This window comes from Haliotis rufescens, unplaced genomic scaffold (genome assembly GCF_023055435.1).
Source record: "Haliotis rufescens isolate VD_foot unplaced genomic scaffold, xgHalRufe1.0.p SCAF_85, whole genome shotgun sequence".
Taxonomy (NCBI): Eukaryota; Metazoa; Mollusca; class Gastropoda; order Lepetellida; family Haliotidae; genus Haliotis; species Haliotis rufescens.
This window is the reverse complement of record NW_025964378.1, coordinates 112597-131455: the sequence shown is the minus strand read 5'-3', so window position 1 is coordinate 131455 and position 18859 is coordinate 112597. Positions and strand designations below refer to the sequence as shown.

The 18859-nt window shown below is 37.9% G+C and overlaps 1 protein-coding gene across 1 annotated transcript in view; it reads right to left on the bottom strand.

Annotated features, from left to right (window-relative positions):
• The window catches only part of LOC124146919, a 56809-nt gene extending 40063 nt beyond the window's left edge, over positions 1-16746 (bottom strand). The window contains exon 1 of the mRNA XM_046517482.2: positions 16647-16746. The gene's annotated coding sequence lies outside the window, so the exon portion shown is untranslated. The remainder of the gene's footprint in view (positions 1-16646) is intronic.
• Between the last annotated feature and the right edge of the window lie 2113 nt (positions 16747-18859).

Below are 18859 nucleotides of genomic sequence, written 5' to 3'. Positions count from 1 at the left end.
ATATCATTACATTACTATTTAAAAAGGGCATTTGATTGGATGTTTCCTTATAGAAGTTCTACAAATTTCACCTGTTTTACATTTTGTAGCGATCTTTAATGAACCCGGCCTTACCTCTCAAAACGTTTTGACAGTTTATCATACGAATCCATGTGCGTGCAATATACAGGTACGCGTGCGCGTATTTTAATGGAAAAAAACTATTCGTCTTTTATTGCATAACGTTTGGCTGAATATCTTACATTCTAACGAAATCTCGAAATAATTATTTAATTACATGCGGTGTCGAACTGACCAGTGGGAATTATGTTTCAATGCGATTGAGGAAAACGTGAGTGAATATTGTGACACTTAAGCACCTTTTAACTGCATTGCCACTTGGGGTATGAAAATGGTAACAGTTCGGAAAAAAAAAACAGCCCTCTTATGATAATTCTCATATTCTCATTAGGACGTTGTATCTAATTACAGTGCCGGCGTTATTTACAAGTGATTCTACAATACCTGCTGTCGGTCAATTACGATCTACCACACCACGAGTGAATAAACAGTTATGCAGGTGTTGCTGTGGGCAAACACCTAGCCTGAAAATGTTTGTTTTTTTGTGGATACATGTTTTACAAATGTTCGTTGATATGTGGATATATTAAGCACAAAGACAAACAAATGTTTATGAAAGATGAATTAGTGCCTTGAAATATTCATCAAGATGTGTATCATCGTTTAATGGGGTCATTCAATAAACGTATGTTTGGAGGAGATATCAAAGGAGCCGCCCAATATACACAGTGTCGTCCGGTGAACTACCACCCTACCCTGTCCATAAGAGTTATGTAATCGGTACACAAATATATTTGATGCGATGTCAGTGTGGAAGGAGTTTGAATTACGTCCGCCACTGGCCACAGCAATCCTCAAAGTATAGTAACAATCAACAAGGTCAATGCCATACTAATTACCTAGTGACGCACGTAACAACGACTGCCAATAGGGAAAATGGTGAAAACAAATTGAAATAGATTTTAATAAAACATTATTGTATTAAATAACTTGCAAAAGTGGTGTCCAAAATTGTTTGACCGTGTTATGTGTGTTGTAGACTGACGAATAGCATGTAATTCTCATGCTGTACGCATGGTATCATATACAAATTCAGATATACAACCGGTATGAAACTGAGAACTGAGATGCCAAGTACAACCTGCATTCACACATGGAAGCAATATACTTGTTTGTATGCCCTCTCCTCTGAAAAATGTATCACTAAAGTATTTGCATTGTAATAAATATAGTAATGATAAAACTTGGTAATTTGGTAGGTCTCCGACAGATATGATTTTCAGTTTTTTTACACCTTTGATTGATACGGATTACGTACATGTAGTCTAGTCACTGTCTTTAATGTATCTGCTTGTTAAAAATTTCAAATGTCCTGTCATAGCACTGTTCCTAAAATAAGGTAGTTTCTTTTATCGGGTATAAATAGTTGATTCGTCTTGTCACGCAGTCATTTTTACTTGATCGAATGATTTCCACAAAAAATTCCGACAGAGAGTTTTGTATTTTATTATATACATGTATTGTTAATTGTAGAAGTTGCTTACATCACTGTATCTAAGAACGCAAATCTGATAACATTCAAACATGTAATTAGTACAAAGTTAATTGTTACATATAATTTCCTGCACATTCCTTTTTGAACAAAAAGCCTACATGTATACTGAAATCGGTGTCCACTGTTAAAAGGGTATTAGTGCAGTCGGTCATGGTAAATGGAGAGACAATAATAAGGTGATTAATTATAGTCTGTTGCAGAATATGCGGTATAAGTGTAGTCATTTATACATATACTCATTACACATATACAGATGAAATACACGATATGATACAGTGTAAGAACAAATTAAGATACGGTTTCTATTAAAAATAATTTTTCGATTATGGATTTAATTAGCATGTTTAAATTTTCAGGCCAACACGGTTGAGATACAGCATCGGCATACTCAACTGGAGTTGTTTTCTGCCGGTCGTAAGTTCTTTGTTTGACTGAGAAAACACTTGTGTCGGTGTTGCGATATTTTCTTCTCTTTGTTGGCAGCCTGCCACCGGCCTGAATTTTGAGAAATGTCTCAGCATGGGACTGTTAGTTTCTTCTTAATGATGTCTACAAGCTTACAAACTTGTAGATGTTGGGGCGGTTAGGACCAAAAAAAATTCAGCTCAGAGTGTTAGTGGTCCTGGAACCCACATTGTCAAACAGGTTCTGCACAATACGTCCATCAGATTCTACCGTTCAGCAACATTGTCACTGAATTTCAGAACTCTGGCATGATATAATAATCAAGGATTTCGAAGGTGAACGAGGGGAAAGGCAGACGCACGTGGATTTGCTCTCAGGTTATTATTGTCTGGAGTTCACATTTTTGGGCATTTCATATACTAATTGAACAGAGTTCACCTGCACATGTCCACTTTAGTGATACAGACTGTAACCAAAAAATGCAATGAGCCGTAGCTCCTAATCCCTTATAACAACGGTAACAACAACCTGGGTGAGGACACAGTAAGGTTAAACCGTGTCCAACAGACAATCTCAGGTGGCTAACGCCATATCTCCCATCAAGTCAGCTCTGTTTTTAAGCGCATAATTATGTTTTTACATATTGAAAAAAAAGGAATTAAAAAATTCATATTTAACAAACCTACACATTACCAAACTTTATAACCCTTTCTAGACTTCGTTCCAATTAACCTGGATCATTCAACTCGCTCACGAAGGTCGTATACGACTTTAAAGTGAATACGTCTACAGTGTACAAGTACCTTTTAACTGTATCATATATACTCATGATAAGCAATAATTTTCGTTCCTACTTCGAATGAGCACATTCTGGGGCTAAATCTGCAAAAGGACAGACAAAATATTTCTTTGTACAATGCAAACGATACAAACGTAGCGGCTGATAATAGAGACAATGATTTAATAATCTGCAATATATCATTTGTTCTCGTTCAATCAATTGTACGTATTGAAGTGATTGTAAAGTTTCAAGGAGAACTAAAATGTTGTACTATTATGAATGTATTTAGAATATGAATAGCGAAAAACAGTCACCATATCGGATGTACATGTATAACTTGTCTTCCAACACCACGCTTATGCCGAGGCCCATGGTCATAACACTAATCGGTCCCATAAAAGGAGCAAATTGTTTCGCAGATACTACTTGCTATGGTTCACTCCCAATTGACACACGACCTAATCATCAGTCAGACCAGTCAAGTGTGACCAGTGTACCTGCCTGGTTTTACCTCCTGATTACCGAGCTGCCCAATACTGTCATACTGTGGGCAGAGTAAGCGGCTCCAACTCGTTGAGTGATACAGATTAACCAGATTATGATTGTGTTTGTAAGTTGCGTTTAATCTGTGTCGGGTTACAGTTGTTTTATTAGGCAAGACCAGGGGTACTTTTTTCAATTAAACCTTTTAGCCGTTGAGTTTGTTTTGCATTCATTTCATTAAATACATTGTTAGGTAGAATGATAACACGTTATATGGATTAAACATCTCCTTAACCTGAGTTTAATCTCACATGTACCCTAAGTACTGTACTATATTACTTTGCGGAGACACTGAGTATAATTTTTGAGTTGGTATTGTATGCTGTCTGAATGACTTTACACAAATCCCTGCGTCAATGGACCCGTGAAGATCTTCAACAACCCATTCTTGGCGTAAAAGGGCTACAGCGCTTGTCGTAAGAGGCGACTACCGGGATCGGGTGGTCAAGCCTCGCTGACTTGGTTGATGCATGTCATCGTATCCCAATTTCGTGGATCGATGCACATGATGTCAATCACTGGATTGTCTGGTCCAGACTCGATTATTTAGAGACCGCCGTCATACAGCTGAAATATTGCTAAGTGCGGCGTTATACAACTAACAAACAAACAAAACAATCACAACAATCACTATGACGAGGTATGCATATCTTGCAATCAACCTGAATCCAGTTACTGGAATGTCAAACCCGGGCTTGGTTAAAACAAGAATTGCAGTTAGATCCCCTATATGCTGTAGATCTCCTGTAGCCAAGAGATGCAATTGCGAGGCAGAACAATGTCAATTTATGAGGGACAGACAGCTACTCGAACATATATAAACATAGCAGCCAAAGATAAAAATGAAATCATATCATGTACGAAAAAAAAAATCATATCAACACAAAAAGAGAAAGTGTATGAGTACTAAAACTGGCAATAGATATGCGTACCCTACGTACACACATGAGTCCCATTCGACTGTCTACAACACACGAATAACTGTCAAACAAGTTTGGGTACCCCTTCTGTTCAGGCAACTTATTTAGTTAAATAATTTTGTATTAAAATCCTTTTCAATTTGTTTGCACCATTTTCCCTATTCCATGCATGTTTATGCTGCTACATCTTATTGCTCATGTTTCCAAGTATTGTTAAACACTTCAGTGTTTCTCCTTCTTAATCTAACGTTATAACATTTCAGGTCATTACCATCATCTAATACACAAGAGATGATACCAAGACATATTTTATTCGGTTTTATGGTCTATGCGGTCTTACAATTGATTTAATTAGTCTTTAAATCTTATGTCTAGTACATATTTTCACAAACAGGGCTGTTAGATGATATAAGGAAGGTAACATCCAGTTGAGGACTGACAACGACGTACTTTAGTCTGTTCACGACGTTTCTACAATCAATATTTTGAATAAGCCGTTAATACGCCAGTTGTGACAGGGATGATGGTATTGTAGCTGTAGCAGACAGATTGACAGCCGTTGTTACGCGAGTCACTAGGTTATTAGTACGGCATTGGCCTTGTTGATTGTTACTCTACTTTGAGGATTTCTGTGGCCAGTGGCGGACGTAATTCAAACTCCTTCCACACTGACATCGCACCAAATATATTTGTGTACCGATCACAAAACTCTTACTGCAGGGCAGGGTGGTAGTTCACGCGAAACGGACGACACTGTGTAAATTGAGCGGCTCCTTTAATATCGCCTCACAACATACTTTTAATGAATGACCCATTAAACGATGATACACATCAGGATCGCGGAGAAAATACAAGATTCGTTCTCGTTGAATATATATATCAAGGCACCAATTCATCTTTCATAAACTTTGTGCTTAATATATCCACATATCAACGAAAATATGTAATACATGTATCCACAAAAAATATACATGTACAGGGCATTGCCTAAACGTCGGGCCGGGCCAAGACGGGCCAAAGTGTTATTGGCTAATTACTTCATTATCGGCGATCATACCTTCATATAATTGATGCAATATAAACACATCACATGAATGAACAATCACCAAACAAACAAGTGCACCATAATTAAGTAATTCGGAGTAAATCGCTTGAAAACCAGAAAGTGGAGCTGTGTGTAAGCGTCGCTGATCTAGCTAACCTGTAAAAGAGCAATCGTTAACCGAAATAAGATTTAAAACGTATCAAATACTTCTAGCATTCGTGATACAAATTTCCATCTGTCGGCATAGCGTTTATATTTATAGGAACGTACTATATCTCAATAAATACCACTTTATAATGTCACTGTTCGTCGTATTTAAAGCAGACACGTTGGTTAAAGTAGACCTCTTCTCCCTATACTCTCTACAGTCACACAAGTGTTCGGTCCGACTTGGCCCTGGCTGTCAAAGTCAACTTAAACCTCACAAATGTATCATCAAATGGATTCACATCTATGGATTAGTATTATATACCTAAATACCACATTATAGTGTCTCAGATCGCGGTATTTAAAGAAAACAAGGGGCTCAAAGTGAAGCCCTTTTCCCTCTACATTCTCAACATAGTCTCTAGCAGAAGTGTTTGGCTTGTGTTGGGTCCGACTTGGCCCGGGCGGTCAAAAACAACTTTAAACACACAGATGTATCTTCAAATGTGTTTACATCTATAGATTAGTATTAAATCTACCTATATACCACTTTATAATGTCACAGATTGCAGTATTTATAGAAAACAAGGGTCTCAAAGTGAAGCATTTTACCGTATTTTCTTAAGAAAATCAATGTCAGAAGTGTTCGTTCCGACTTGGCCCGGGCTGTCAAAATCAAATTAAACCGCACAGATGTATCTTCAGATGTGTTTACATCTATAGACTATTGTTATATCTACCTACATACCACTTAATAGTGTGTCAGATCGCGGTATATAAAGAAAACAAGGGGCTCAAAGTGAAGCCCTTTTCCCTCTACATTCTCAACATAGTCTCTTATCAGAAGTGTTTGGCTTGTGTTGGGTCCGACTTGGCCCGGGTGGTCAAAATCAACTTTAAACACACAGATGTATCTTCAAATGTGTTTACATCTATAGATTAGTGTTATATCTACCTATATACCACTTTATAATGTCACAGTGTATGGCATTTAAAGAAAACTGGGCCGTTAAAGTCAAGCTCTTTTACTGTATTTTCTTAAGAAATATTATCAAATAAGAATATGTGATTGATCACTTACAGACTTTAATGGTTTCACAAAAGGAACGACATTTCTCTTCTGACATGCTTGATTGTATTGCAGTCATTACATTTCCCCAAGACTCTGCACCAGTTTGATATTACGATTGTTACAACAGTGGAATTGCTATAAACGCATTGACGCGCGAAAGGGACGCGGTAACTAAAGAATTAAAACATTAACATAAATACAAAGTTTTTTTGGATTTTTTTAGATTTTGGGATATTGAGATCCCGCCTTGTGTTATATGGCATAACGTGTTTAGTCAAAACACACACAGCCTCTGTTCCTTTTGGGACTTAAATCTAAATCCCGAGAACCTGTTGTGTTTACCTTGACACACTTTTTCTCTGGAATGAGTAAGATACACATTTGAAATGGAACTCGAGTCTGCGGCGTGCTTAGCGATCACTATTACTGTAAGGCAACAATAGCACCCGAATAGGCCTCTGAAAAGCAACGCCACTGATTACGTTACTGATTGTTGTTTGAGACAACCAAACCGGCAAATGACAACGTGACAGCAGAGATCACATCAGCAATAGGTATGGGTTTCATATGATTTATTTTGTAAAAATGCACTGAAGTGTAGCGTAATTCACTGTGGTTTGAATTCCAATATCTTCCAGATGAATAAATTATATCGCCAACTTGAACAAGGGGATATTATGTTGTGACAACGATAGTATGCCGTCTGTTTATGTTTGTCACTGTGAATAGCAATTAACACAACGACAGAAATTATCATGAATAATTTGTTTCACGTTATTCTACTGCTTTACTGTCCAGATCATATTACACTGCATCATGAATAACACACCCCAAGTCAAATTAATGACACTTTGCATAATTGACACGATCGTTGAGTTTTGCCATAGTTGACGGTTGGTGTGAAATTTGATTCCATCATCTCCAGGACACGATGCTTGCCCATTGCCCATTGTCTTGCGAACTAAATTTTTACGATCTACAATTAATGTTCCCTTTGAATTCGTTATAACCGTAGTTTGCTGTATAAACTTACTTTGATATTCCCAATGGTGCGTGAATGTTACTGAGTCTCTTGTGTGTCGGTGGCACGGGTGGCCCAGTTGTCTAAGGCGCCGCTATTTCCCTGTGCAGAGTTGAAAGGGCTTCACCTTGAGCACCTTGTTTTCTTTAAATACGATGTACCGTGACATTATAAAGTGGTACATAGGTAGATTTAATACTAATCTATAGATGTAAACCCATTTGAAGATACATCTGTGTGTTTAAAGTCGATTTTGACAGCCGGGGCCAAGTCGGACCCAACACAAGCCAAACACTTCTGATGGAGACTATGTTGAGAATGTAGAGGGGAAAGGGCTTCACTTTGAGCCCCTTGTTTTCTTTAAATACGATGTACCGTGACATTATAAAGTGGTATATAGGTAGATATAATACTTAGCTATAGATGTGAATCCATTTGATGATACATCTGTTAGGTTTAAGTTGATTTTGACATTTTGTATTTAGAAAATACAGTAAAAGTGCTTGACTTTAACGGCTCAGATATCTTTAAATGCGATACACTGGGACATTATAAAGTAGTGTATAGGTAGGTATAATACTAATCTATAGATGTAAACACGTTTGAAGATACATCTGTGTGTTTAAAGTTGATTTGGACCGCCCGGGCCAAGTCGGACCCAACACAAGCCAAACACTTCTGATAGAGACTATGTTGAGAATATAGAGGGGAAAGGGCTTCACTTTGAGCCCCTTGTTTTCTTTAAGTACAGCGATCTGAGACACTATAAAGTGGTATTTAGCTAGATATAATACTAATCTATAGATGTGAATCCATTTGATGACACATCTGTGAGGTTTAATTTGATTTTGACAGCACGGGCCAAGTCGGACCGAACACTTCTGACTTGGATTTTCTTAAGAAAATACGGTAAAAGTGCTTCACTTTGAGCCCCTTGTTTTTTTTAAATACGATGTACCGTGACATTATAAAGTGGTATATAGGTAGATATAATACTAATCTATAGATGTAACACATTTGAAGATACATCTGTGCGGTTTAAAGTCACTCACGTTTTCCTCAATCGCATTGAAACATAATTCCCACTGGTCAGTTCGACAACGCATGTAATTAAATAATTATTTCGAGGTTTCGTTAGAATGTAAGATATTCAGCCAAACGTTATGCAATAAAAGACGAATAGTTTTTTTCCATTAAAATACGCGCACGCGTACCTGTATATTGCATACCTAGTGTCATGTAATTGCCCAGTGTGATGTATCAACGGGACATGAAATGGGAAATGAAATAGAAACTAACTAAACTTTTACGTTGTGGAAAATGACTCCAATGAATTGGAGTACACGCACATGGATTCGTATCATAAACTGTCAAAACGTTTTGAGAGGTAAGGCCGGATTCATTAAAGATCGCTACAATATGTAAAACAGGTGACATTTGTAGAATTTCTATAAAGGAAACATCCAACCAAAGGCCCCTTTTTAATAGTAACGTAAAGAGATAATATAAAGTATATTTCACACGATACAATATACTTTGCACACAGTTAGTTGATGCTTTAAAGGGACTGACGAAAACATGGGCGAAATATTTTAATAACGCCACAAATTAGTTGAATTAAGTTAAAATGAGTTGAAACATGTGTCATGCTTATAGACACACCTTTATGTATTTGCGAAACTAAATTATATATATATATAAAAAATGTTGAGCAAAGAAAAATATTCTCGCCCATGGGCCAAACTTTCTCGTCATTAAGGCTAGAAGATAGTTGAATTAAGTTAAAATGAGTTAAATTGTGTGACATGAAACCTCTAAGAACACCTTTATGTATTTGCGACACTAAAATATGAGTTTTGAGCAAAGGAAAATATTCTCGCCCATGGGCCAAACCTTTTCTCGCCCATGGGCGAAATATTTCAATATCCCTATAACATCGTTGACTTAAGTTAAAATGAGTCATATTATATATCATGAAATTTGTAAGAACACCAGCATGTATTTGCGAAACAAAACCACAAGTTTTGAGCAAAGGAAAATATTCTCGCCGTTGGGCCTGTCCATGGGCCAAACCTTTTTCTCGCCCATGGACGAAATATTTCAATATCGCTATAAAATCGTTGAATTAAGTTAAAATGAGTTAAATTGTGTGTCATGATACATGAAAGAAATACATTTATGTATTTGCGAAACAATAGCATGGGTTTTAAGTAAAGGAACATCTTCTCGCCCATGGGCTTGCCCATGGGCCACACTTCGCCCATGGACCTGCCCATGGGCGACATAGTGTAAATATTGAGTTTTTGAACATTTTTTTTCATTTTTTCTTCCTTAGTATATTCCCATGAAAACAGCATGTTTATTTTTGTAAATACCTTTGAGCGAGACTGGGCAGAGGCCGTAGAGTTTCTGGACTATTGGGTGTCCAGAATTAAAATGGGACGTGTTATTAAAAAATTAACTGAACCCTACACTGCGTGATGATTCTCTCGTGAGCAGCCCAATCTTTGAAATTTGGTAACACTAATCTGCTTTCGCCTATAGGTTTAGAATTTATGCAGTAGGACGTTATTTCGAATAATTTAATTGATGGTAATTGGATGGATTCACTTCCACCCTACGCTTTACATAGGGTTTAAACCAACCCATTTCACTTAACGGCAAGCATGGCGGGTTTATTCCTATTAATCTTAATAATCGTTCTTTTGTTATTGCTTTAAGTTCGACGCTTATTTTGCTTTGACCTTATTTACAGCAGGCTCACCAACTGACGATTTGGAAAACACACCACGGCCCACGGGCATTTGCGTTCTTGTTGACACTCAATGGTAGGTGGGGAGTCAGGAAATTGAAACATAAACTATACCACCATGGCTGCTCAACACCCAAGAAGACAAAAACGTTATCATATAGATGATACTGATGACGAGGGAGATATGAAAACCAAACTATGTTCTCCTTTTCTATCAGAAAAAGCAATTCAGGGTATTGTTGGAACTGTCAAAAATGTCAATAAAATTAGTTCTGGTGCAATTCTCAAAGAATGTGTAAAGAGAACAGGCAGCAAATCTCATGGAAGCAAAATCCTTTGCAAATATCCCTATTGCATGTTATCTACGCAAGTCCCAGAACTTCAGCAAAGGAATTGTCCGGGACAGAGATCTAGCTGATCTCTCCACTTACGTATGCAGGATGCAGTTGAGGCAAACCGTTTCACCTTTAAGAAGGATGGAATCTATTCACCTTCAAACACTGACCTGCTTCCTTTTGATGTTCCAAAGTTATCTCAATCTATTAAACTATGAAGCTTCTCTATGTGAATTGACAAGTATGTTCCAAACCCTCTCAGGTTCATTTATTGTCAGAAATGAGGCAGGTTCCAAAACCAATTTTAGTTTTGGGAAACTTAATTGCTCACAATCCCTTATGGGGTTCATCTGATCGCAACGAATGGGACACCTTTAGCTCAGACTGCTGCCCGTGACAATAATACTATGGGAAAAGTAACAGCCTAGACCTTGCCTATATGCATATAAATATCATGACGGCATGAGTCCAATTTGTGAACTACTCATGACATATTCAATTGCGTTGGCCCATATAATATCGACAGTACATTGATAAGCACGAACAAATCGCAAAAACCCATGGACTGCTCCTACTGTACAGTCGTGTAAGCTATTATAAAATTCTAACTTACAACATTCAGTAAATGCTTTGTAGTTAATAACACCAGAACGAACAACATATATATTTATGAGATGGACTGAGAGCACACATTGAAGCACCGATAATAATTGAACGTTGTGCGAGTATAGAAGATATACACTTGCAATAGTAGGATCATGTAACGCTATGTAACCAAGGACCATCACATGAGAGAACCAAATTCCAAATACAGGGCTTGTCTCTATAGAAAAGTAATTAATTCAATATTGTCACAATAATGAGATGTAATGAGTAGCAATAAACTTTCTGCTTGTGATTCGGTATTTGTAAAGGGTATGATACTTTACATTAATACTTAACACAAGATATTACATTTACTTTGGATCATGGAACATTTAACAGATAAAATTATAAAATCATATAAAATTATATTTCGAATTCGTAATCATTTTATAGCCTGATTTTCTCACCGTAACCTACTAACAAGCGTTTGTAACACTCACAAATATCTGGTCCGTCAAATGGTTAAAACAAAGCCATTACAAAATGAAATATTACGGGCAAGAAGAACCTATCTAGATAAGGGAATCATCATCATTATCGTCTCATGGCAGATGACAGTTAATATATGAATTATGTCAGAGGCAATGGAAAAGCGACTCCACAATGTTGAAGTACCATAAAAACACCTGTCGTGGAAGGAAGGAATCGTTTTAATAGAAACGCCATTAGCCAACTTACATAAATACGTCCTAGGATATATATAGATTGTGTCGGGGTTTGAATTTGCAAATTTTGACACTCGAACAGTAAATAAAAAGTAAGGAATACAAAAATTAGTAAACGTTAACGTGAGGTCTCGGGGACAAAGATAGAATTGTGAGATCATAATTTCATGACAAGCACAAGAATTCAACAAATGTAAAACAAATGATATAACCTGTCGATTGAACTTTTTGAGTCGTGGAAAAAGTAAAATAAGTACTAGAAATATGATATGATCAGAAAAACATCCATTGAAATAGTGGATTTAAACAACGACATAAATGAAGGAGGGGGATACTTTGGAGGGGTGTAGTTTGGTGTGTTTTCCAAATCGCCAAACCGTCAGTTGGTGAACCTGCTGTAAGGTCAAAGTAAAAATAAGCGTCGAACTTAAATCCATTAGAAAAGAACAATTATTAAGAGAAAAAGGAATAAACCCGCGGTTATGCTTGCCGTTAAGTGAAATGGGTTGGTTTAATCCCCATTTGAAGCGTAGGGTGGAAGTGAATCAAACAAATTACCATCAATTAAATTATCCGAAATGACCTGTGCCTTTTTCATACGTTGTGAAATAAGGCGTAAATCAACTTGAAATGTTGTGTCCTTTCTACGAATTTCATCGAAAACTTTATCATCAATTGATAAATGTGGGATCTTAAAAGCGGAATCCTCAAGAAGGGGTTGTAAATGTTTTTTTCAAGATGGAGACATCAAAGGATTAGGTGGGTATAATTTTGTCTTTTTTTCTCAATAATGAATTTTCATGTCTATGTCGAATTCATCCAGTTTCAACGCACAGTGACAAGGAATTTTAAATATACAAATCTGACAAGCTGGACGATTCTCAATGCGACCCTTACCCGTTAGTATTATTTTTTTAGGCCAGTTAAAAGAATTGTGCCTGGTTCGATTTCGAGAGCCATCGAACGCAGCCCATTTAATCGGAATTGAGTAGTGCACAAGCATTTAATTTCTTGTGCGTCTTGTGAAAACACAGCAAGTGCGCATGTGAGCGATGTGTTTGGTTTCGAACTATGAAAAATTGGACAATCTGGACAGGAACAATAAGCGAAATTAAAATTGAATCTGAGGTCTGAGAACAGTGAACTGTGCGTTCCCGATAATAATAACATGGATCCTTATGTGCAACGTGAAACAACGGGTATTCTGCATTGACATGTGTTTTAATCGTTTGTAAAGCTTTCCGAAACTGGGAGTAAAGATGGACTCAATCGTTGATTAACTAGTTGTCGAATGCCCAAATACTTTTCATCAATTTCTTGTCTAATTGTAGTTAGGAACGTGAGGCGTTCTTACACGATTTTCAACTTTATAAAAATAAATCTCTCCACATCTTGTATTTCAGTGACTAGTTTAATATCGTTTTGGTTTGTTTCAATATCCGCGAGAACGGATGAAATGCTTTCATTTGTTTTAGCCTTAAATGACGACATCCGACGAACTTGCACTTGGAAAGCACGAGAAGTATTAGCAGCATGCAACGACAACTGTTTAACGTACTGCGCCAGTTGTTCAACATCCTCGACTGTAGCAGTAGCAAACAGCGAACGACTAATTGAACCAATAAACGGAAACATTGATCGTTTCGTGCGGGAATCCTGCCGAAATATGTTAATATGGGGAATTAGCATTTTAATGTCTTTACGGACATTTGTCCAATACGCGAGCAACTCTCGTTCGGCCTGCTCTATATATCCATCTATCTCTTAAACGGTATACAAGACAAAGTATGGCTTGCACAAAATAACGTTGCATAAATATTTACTTGAAATATAATATCATATATCACTCATGTTTCGTAAGGAAGGTTTTCTTGTATTGTGAAACCCAGTAACTGTCGGACTGTATTCATCTCGAATTTCCATCTGCGAATAATAACAGACTCTATCTTAGAAGTATGATAACAATTGTTACAAGTAGGTAATATATAATCTCACACTAGGAACCGTGCGAGTAAGCAGCATCCAACAATAGTGAACCTATGTCACAGTATCAACATATATTTAGCCAATCAGGTGACTCGCTCGATTCTGCCCGCAGCTGAAATCTACTTCCGCCAGGGTTTCGTAACTTTTTTCCAGCTCGCTGAATGAACTGTCGATATTATAAGTAAGGTACATTAATCGAACTTAGAAGACTTGTACATGTGTAGAAATGTAATGTGTTATCTACCAATCTATGACTAGAAATGTACTTGTCAATAAGCGTACCATAAAGAAATGGACCTGTATATCGAATGTAAACAAATCGACAAGATTGCGAGTGACGCTCCTTTTCTCTACTTAGAAGGGGTATATATTTTTATTTACTGACCAAAAACGAGTTCTTGTGTGTTGACAGTGTATCATTTTATAGTGTTTGGGCCTGGCCTGTCTTTGTCACATGTCCTCATATAGATCAATTTTAATTGGTTAAGAACAATATCATACCATGATCTCATGTTTGTGTCGTGATCAGCAAATTACCGGAACCTTCTGATCGATTAAAGATGTCTATTGATTAATTGATTAGCTTCCTGCATGTTTGCGGGACACTTCGGCTTTCTGTCTCCATCATTATTAAAGCTATAATCATCAATTTATAGGCCGACTGTCGTATAATTTTCTAAGGGTTTAGGTTGATAGACCTATAACAGGAATAATATCGTCATTAAAGATGAATGAATAACTGACATAGCTTTCTTATGACCATAACATCAAATGTTGCGCGAGCAGCTTACATTGTATTTATTAATATACAGTAAAGTCCCGTTAATCCGACATCGATGGTTGCATATGATTATATCGGATTAACGAGTATGTCGGATAAACGAAATTAAGTAGTATCAACGTTTGTGATCGAAAATCGGACAGCTTCCCGAGAGATAACGATTCAAACATGTAATACAAAAATATAAAATAAATATTCATATTGTTATGTGACATTGTTGGCGGAATATGTTTTCTAATCATGCAACCTCTAAAGTTTAACACAAAACAACTGTTACGGACTGTATGACTTATTCAAAATACTTTAAAAAGCATAGTCTGGAATGGAAGTCGCAACTTTGAAACTGGTATCGCAAAGCTTAGAAAGCTGCTTTCTTAGTGGCTAACGTTGACTTCCTGTTACTAATTTCATTGGTAGGTCATAGTTCGCGAAAGGTTGTTCTGACGTGACCTGTAATCGGATGTCCTCGGCGATAGCGAGAACTTGTACCTGATTTTAATGAGATTGAGGTAATCTAAGCATGGATTAAATTCTGTTTTCTTTATTTAAAGCATTAATTGTTTATTGGTGAAGCAAGTTTATCTCTGCAGCCGTTGTAATACGCAGCTACCAGCCGATTCGTATCGCATCAAAACACGGGCTGTGTACTCGCGGGCAGATGACCACGGAGTACACTGATCACTGTGTCGGATTAACGAGACTGATTAATCAGTGATTTCGGTAATTCGTTGCAAAATAGCTGTGTCGGAGTCGGAATGCGAGACTGTCGGATTGACGGGTCTAAATAGCACTGATTTAATCGGTTCCCATCATTAGTGTCGGATAAAGCCAATTGTCGGATTAATATTAATATATTAAAGTCATCACTTCCATTTGTGTTGATATTACGAGCATAAAAAACATCTATGTAACTGTGAGGTAAGTGTGTATGTGTGTTTATGTGTATGTATGTGTGTATGTATCTATGATGAGTGCGTGTGTGTATGAATGAATGAATACTCTTTATTTCCCCCAATGATTTGGAGAGCAGTAAATACAGATTGAACTGGGTAAGCAGTAATGAAGTGATGCATGAAACTGTATTTACATGATGTGTGACATAGCTTCACACATACAATATGGATGTTAAGTTCCATGAGCTGACATGTTTAGCCACGATACTCATGAATGTTGCCCAGCTGTCAAGTGTCATGTCCTGGACCACATCTGTAATGGTCCCGAGGTATGTCAGAATCTTGACGTCATCAGTAGACGTGTCCTCAAGTCTGAGATAGATGTCTAGGCTAATTGGCTAATTTAACATTGTCAAATAGAGACTCACTAAGCACATTTCTCTGTTCCATTAGACCGTCACAGTAAAGCATTTGGTGCTCAACAATGTCATCACATTTACAGCTACAGATAAGACACAGTCCTGATGTTACTGGGAATATGCCGAGCTTTACCAGAGCATATACAGGGTGGGGGTGGTGTGTGTGTGTGTGTGTGTGTGGGGGGGGGGGGGGGGGGGGGGGGGGGGGGCAATATCATACCATACACACAGAGACCAGAGGCGGTGTGGGGCAAGGCGGGTGTGGATAGCACTAAACCTATGCATGTCTGTTGCAAAGTTTTTCTCCAATTCATATTTTCAGACTCACTCATGTGTGTGTGTGTGTGTGTGTGTGTGTGTGTGTGTGTGTGTGTGTGTTTTACAGTGTGTGTGTTACAGTGTGTGTGTTACAGTGTGTGTGTGTGTACACAAACATATTCACACATCACGTTTTAATTGTTTTAAACGTTTTAGAAATATTTATATGAAAAACATAATTGATGTCCATGTAGACCCCACGCTGGCTGACTATTCTAATTGGAAATCAAACTCTATAGGTACAAGCATATACATAGATGCAGCAGTTTTATGGAAAATGTAAACCACATAGACAACACTCACCTGTACTCGGGGACTGTTGCCACATAGCTCCCCAGTAAGTCTGATCAGAATGATCGCTGACTACCCATGTCATTGGATTCTCTGAGCTGTAAATCAATAGCTGATCTAGGGTGCGGACCTATAGCAATCCTATAGTCACAAAACACTGGGAACGTGTTTCACAAATTACCTGTCACAAATCAATTTACAATCAACAGGCCTACACACTGATAAATCGGACTTCCTAAAAAAGTAAAATCGGTTGGAGGTACGGATTCCTGGCAATATTGTAACAAACAAAATTTGTTCTAGAAATGTATTGTCTGTATGTTTTGCATGTTTTGTCTTGTATGCTCTTTGTCGCCAACAAAATATTTAATATGTGTGGTTTCTTAGTTTTAAGAGAAGCACGGGTGGTCCAGTTCTTTAAGGCGCCGCTATTCGCTGTGCAGGGTAACGTCCCTTAGGCGTTCAAGACACCTATGATTGTGGGTTTGAATCCAGATTCGCCCTGATTATGTTTCTAGGTTTGTCCGTTCCATACCCGTGCCCATGGGTTTCACCAAAGAGGTAAAGGTCTAATGCTTGCATCACGACGGATCTCCCGCATCAAGCTGACACGCCATGACAAAAAAATGGAACCACAGAAGTCCTGTTTTAAAGGATATTCACTGGCTAAAAGTTGGTACAAGAATACAATGCCAGATCCTTGTATTAGTCTCCAAGGCCGGACAATCCGATTAATTATTATTATTATTATTATTATTATTATTATTTACAGATTAAAATAACAAAATGCAGTAAAGAGGGTTTGGGTGATACTGGCACAGCCAGGCTGGTTCGGCTCATCATCCTCTCAGGGCCCTTGCCCCCTCTACACGCAGCCCAGACAGCGAATGGGACTTTTCCCAGGAAGCGCTGCCTGGTCAAAAACACACAGACCTTTTAGGAGAATGTGAAGACTCCCCAACACTGCAGCCTTCTGCATTACCCAGATTGTCAGAAGGGCTGTATTCTTAGAAGCAAACCCGGGTACTCTCCCAATGTCAGTCAACAGATTGGGAGGTACCAAACCTAAGGCACCGAGAACAATGGGGAGTCGGACAACCTGGTATTTGGGATGCAAGCGTGACATTTCGAAAGCGAGGTCCGCATATTTGCCATGTTTTTCTTCAATCTTGTCAATCACATTACTGTCAAAGAAGACAGAAAATTCAATGATATAAATGATTTCATTGGATTTATCAAAAAGGACAAGATCAGGTTTGATGACCTGGATACGTCTGAGACTGTAAATGGGCCTATTCCAAAGAATTTTGTATTTATCATTTTCCATGACGCCCGCTACATATTCAGGGTCGTACCATGGGTGGACCTCTGTGTCAAAACCACAAGCATGGCTAAGCCGGTAATAAAATGATCGAGCTACACCATTATGTCGTTTAAGATGCCGTGTTTGTGCCAAATCTGGGCATCCACTCACAATGTGTTGGACAGTCTCATTAAATGCATTACATAATCTACATTTCATATTTATATTTTGATGCACAATCACACATTGATGGTTTCGAGTGGGAAGTGACTGGTACTGAGCAGCAAACAGAAAGCCTTCTGTTTCACTTTTCAGGCCAGACGGCTTCATCCAAGCAAAGGACTCTGCACGAATGCTGATCTTCTCAACACACTGTATATGAACTCGATTCAGTGGTCGTTCAGATAGCCCCTCCTTTAAAAACTGAGTCTGGGCCGACTTGATATGGCACTTCGCTTGGTTGACACTCATTTCTGTACCGTCCAGCAGTACAGAACCATCAACAAAATCAACACCGACATTGAGATTATGCCCCACTTCCTTTGCTCGTTTTAGAAAACTGTTGAATGCCTTGTTTTCATCATGAGTCTTGACATGCTTCACAAGAGGATCATCAGACAAATAAATGTGTGCAAAAATGCACAAAACAATTCTATCATGAAGAGCCCCAACGTTAATCAAACCACGTCTTCCCATAATGATTCGTAAATATAAGCGATTGAGGGAAGAGCGGGGGTGGTGGGATCTATTGTCTGACATGATTCTTCGTGTGAGGGTGTCAATACCCTGAATTTCTTGTTTTTTCCAATCAACAACACCAAAAGACTATGAAAGGACGGGTATAGCATAAGTATTTGTGGCTTTTATTTTATTGCGAGCGTTCAGCTCTGAACTCCAGATTTTCTTAAGTCTACATTAGTAC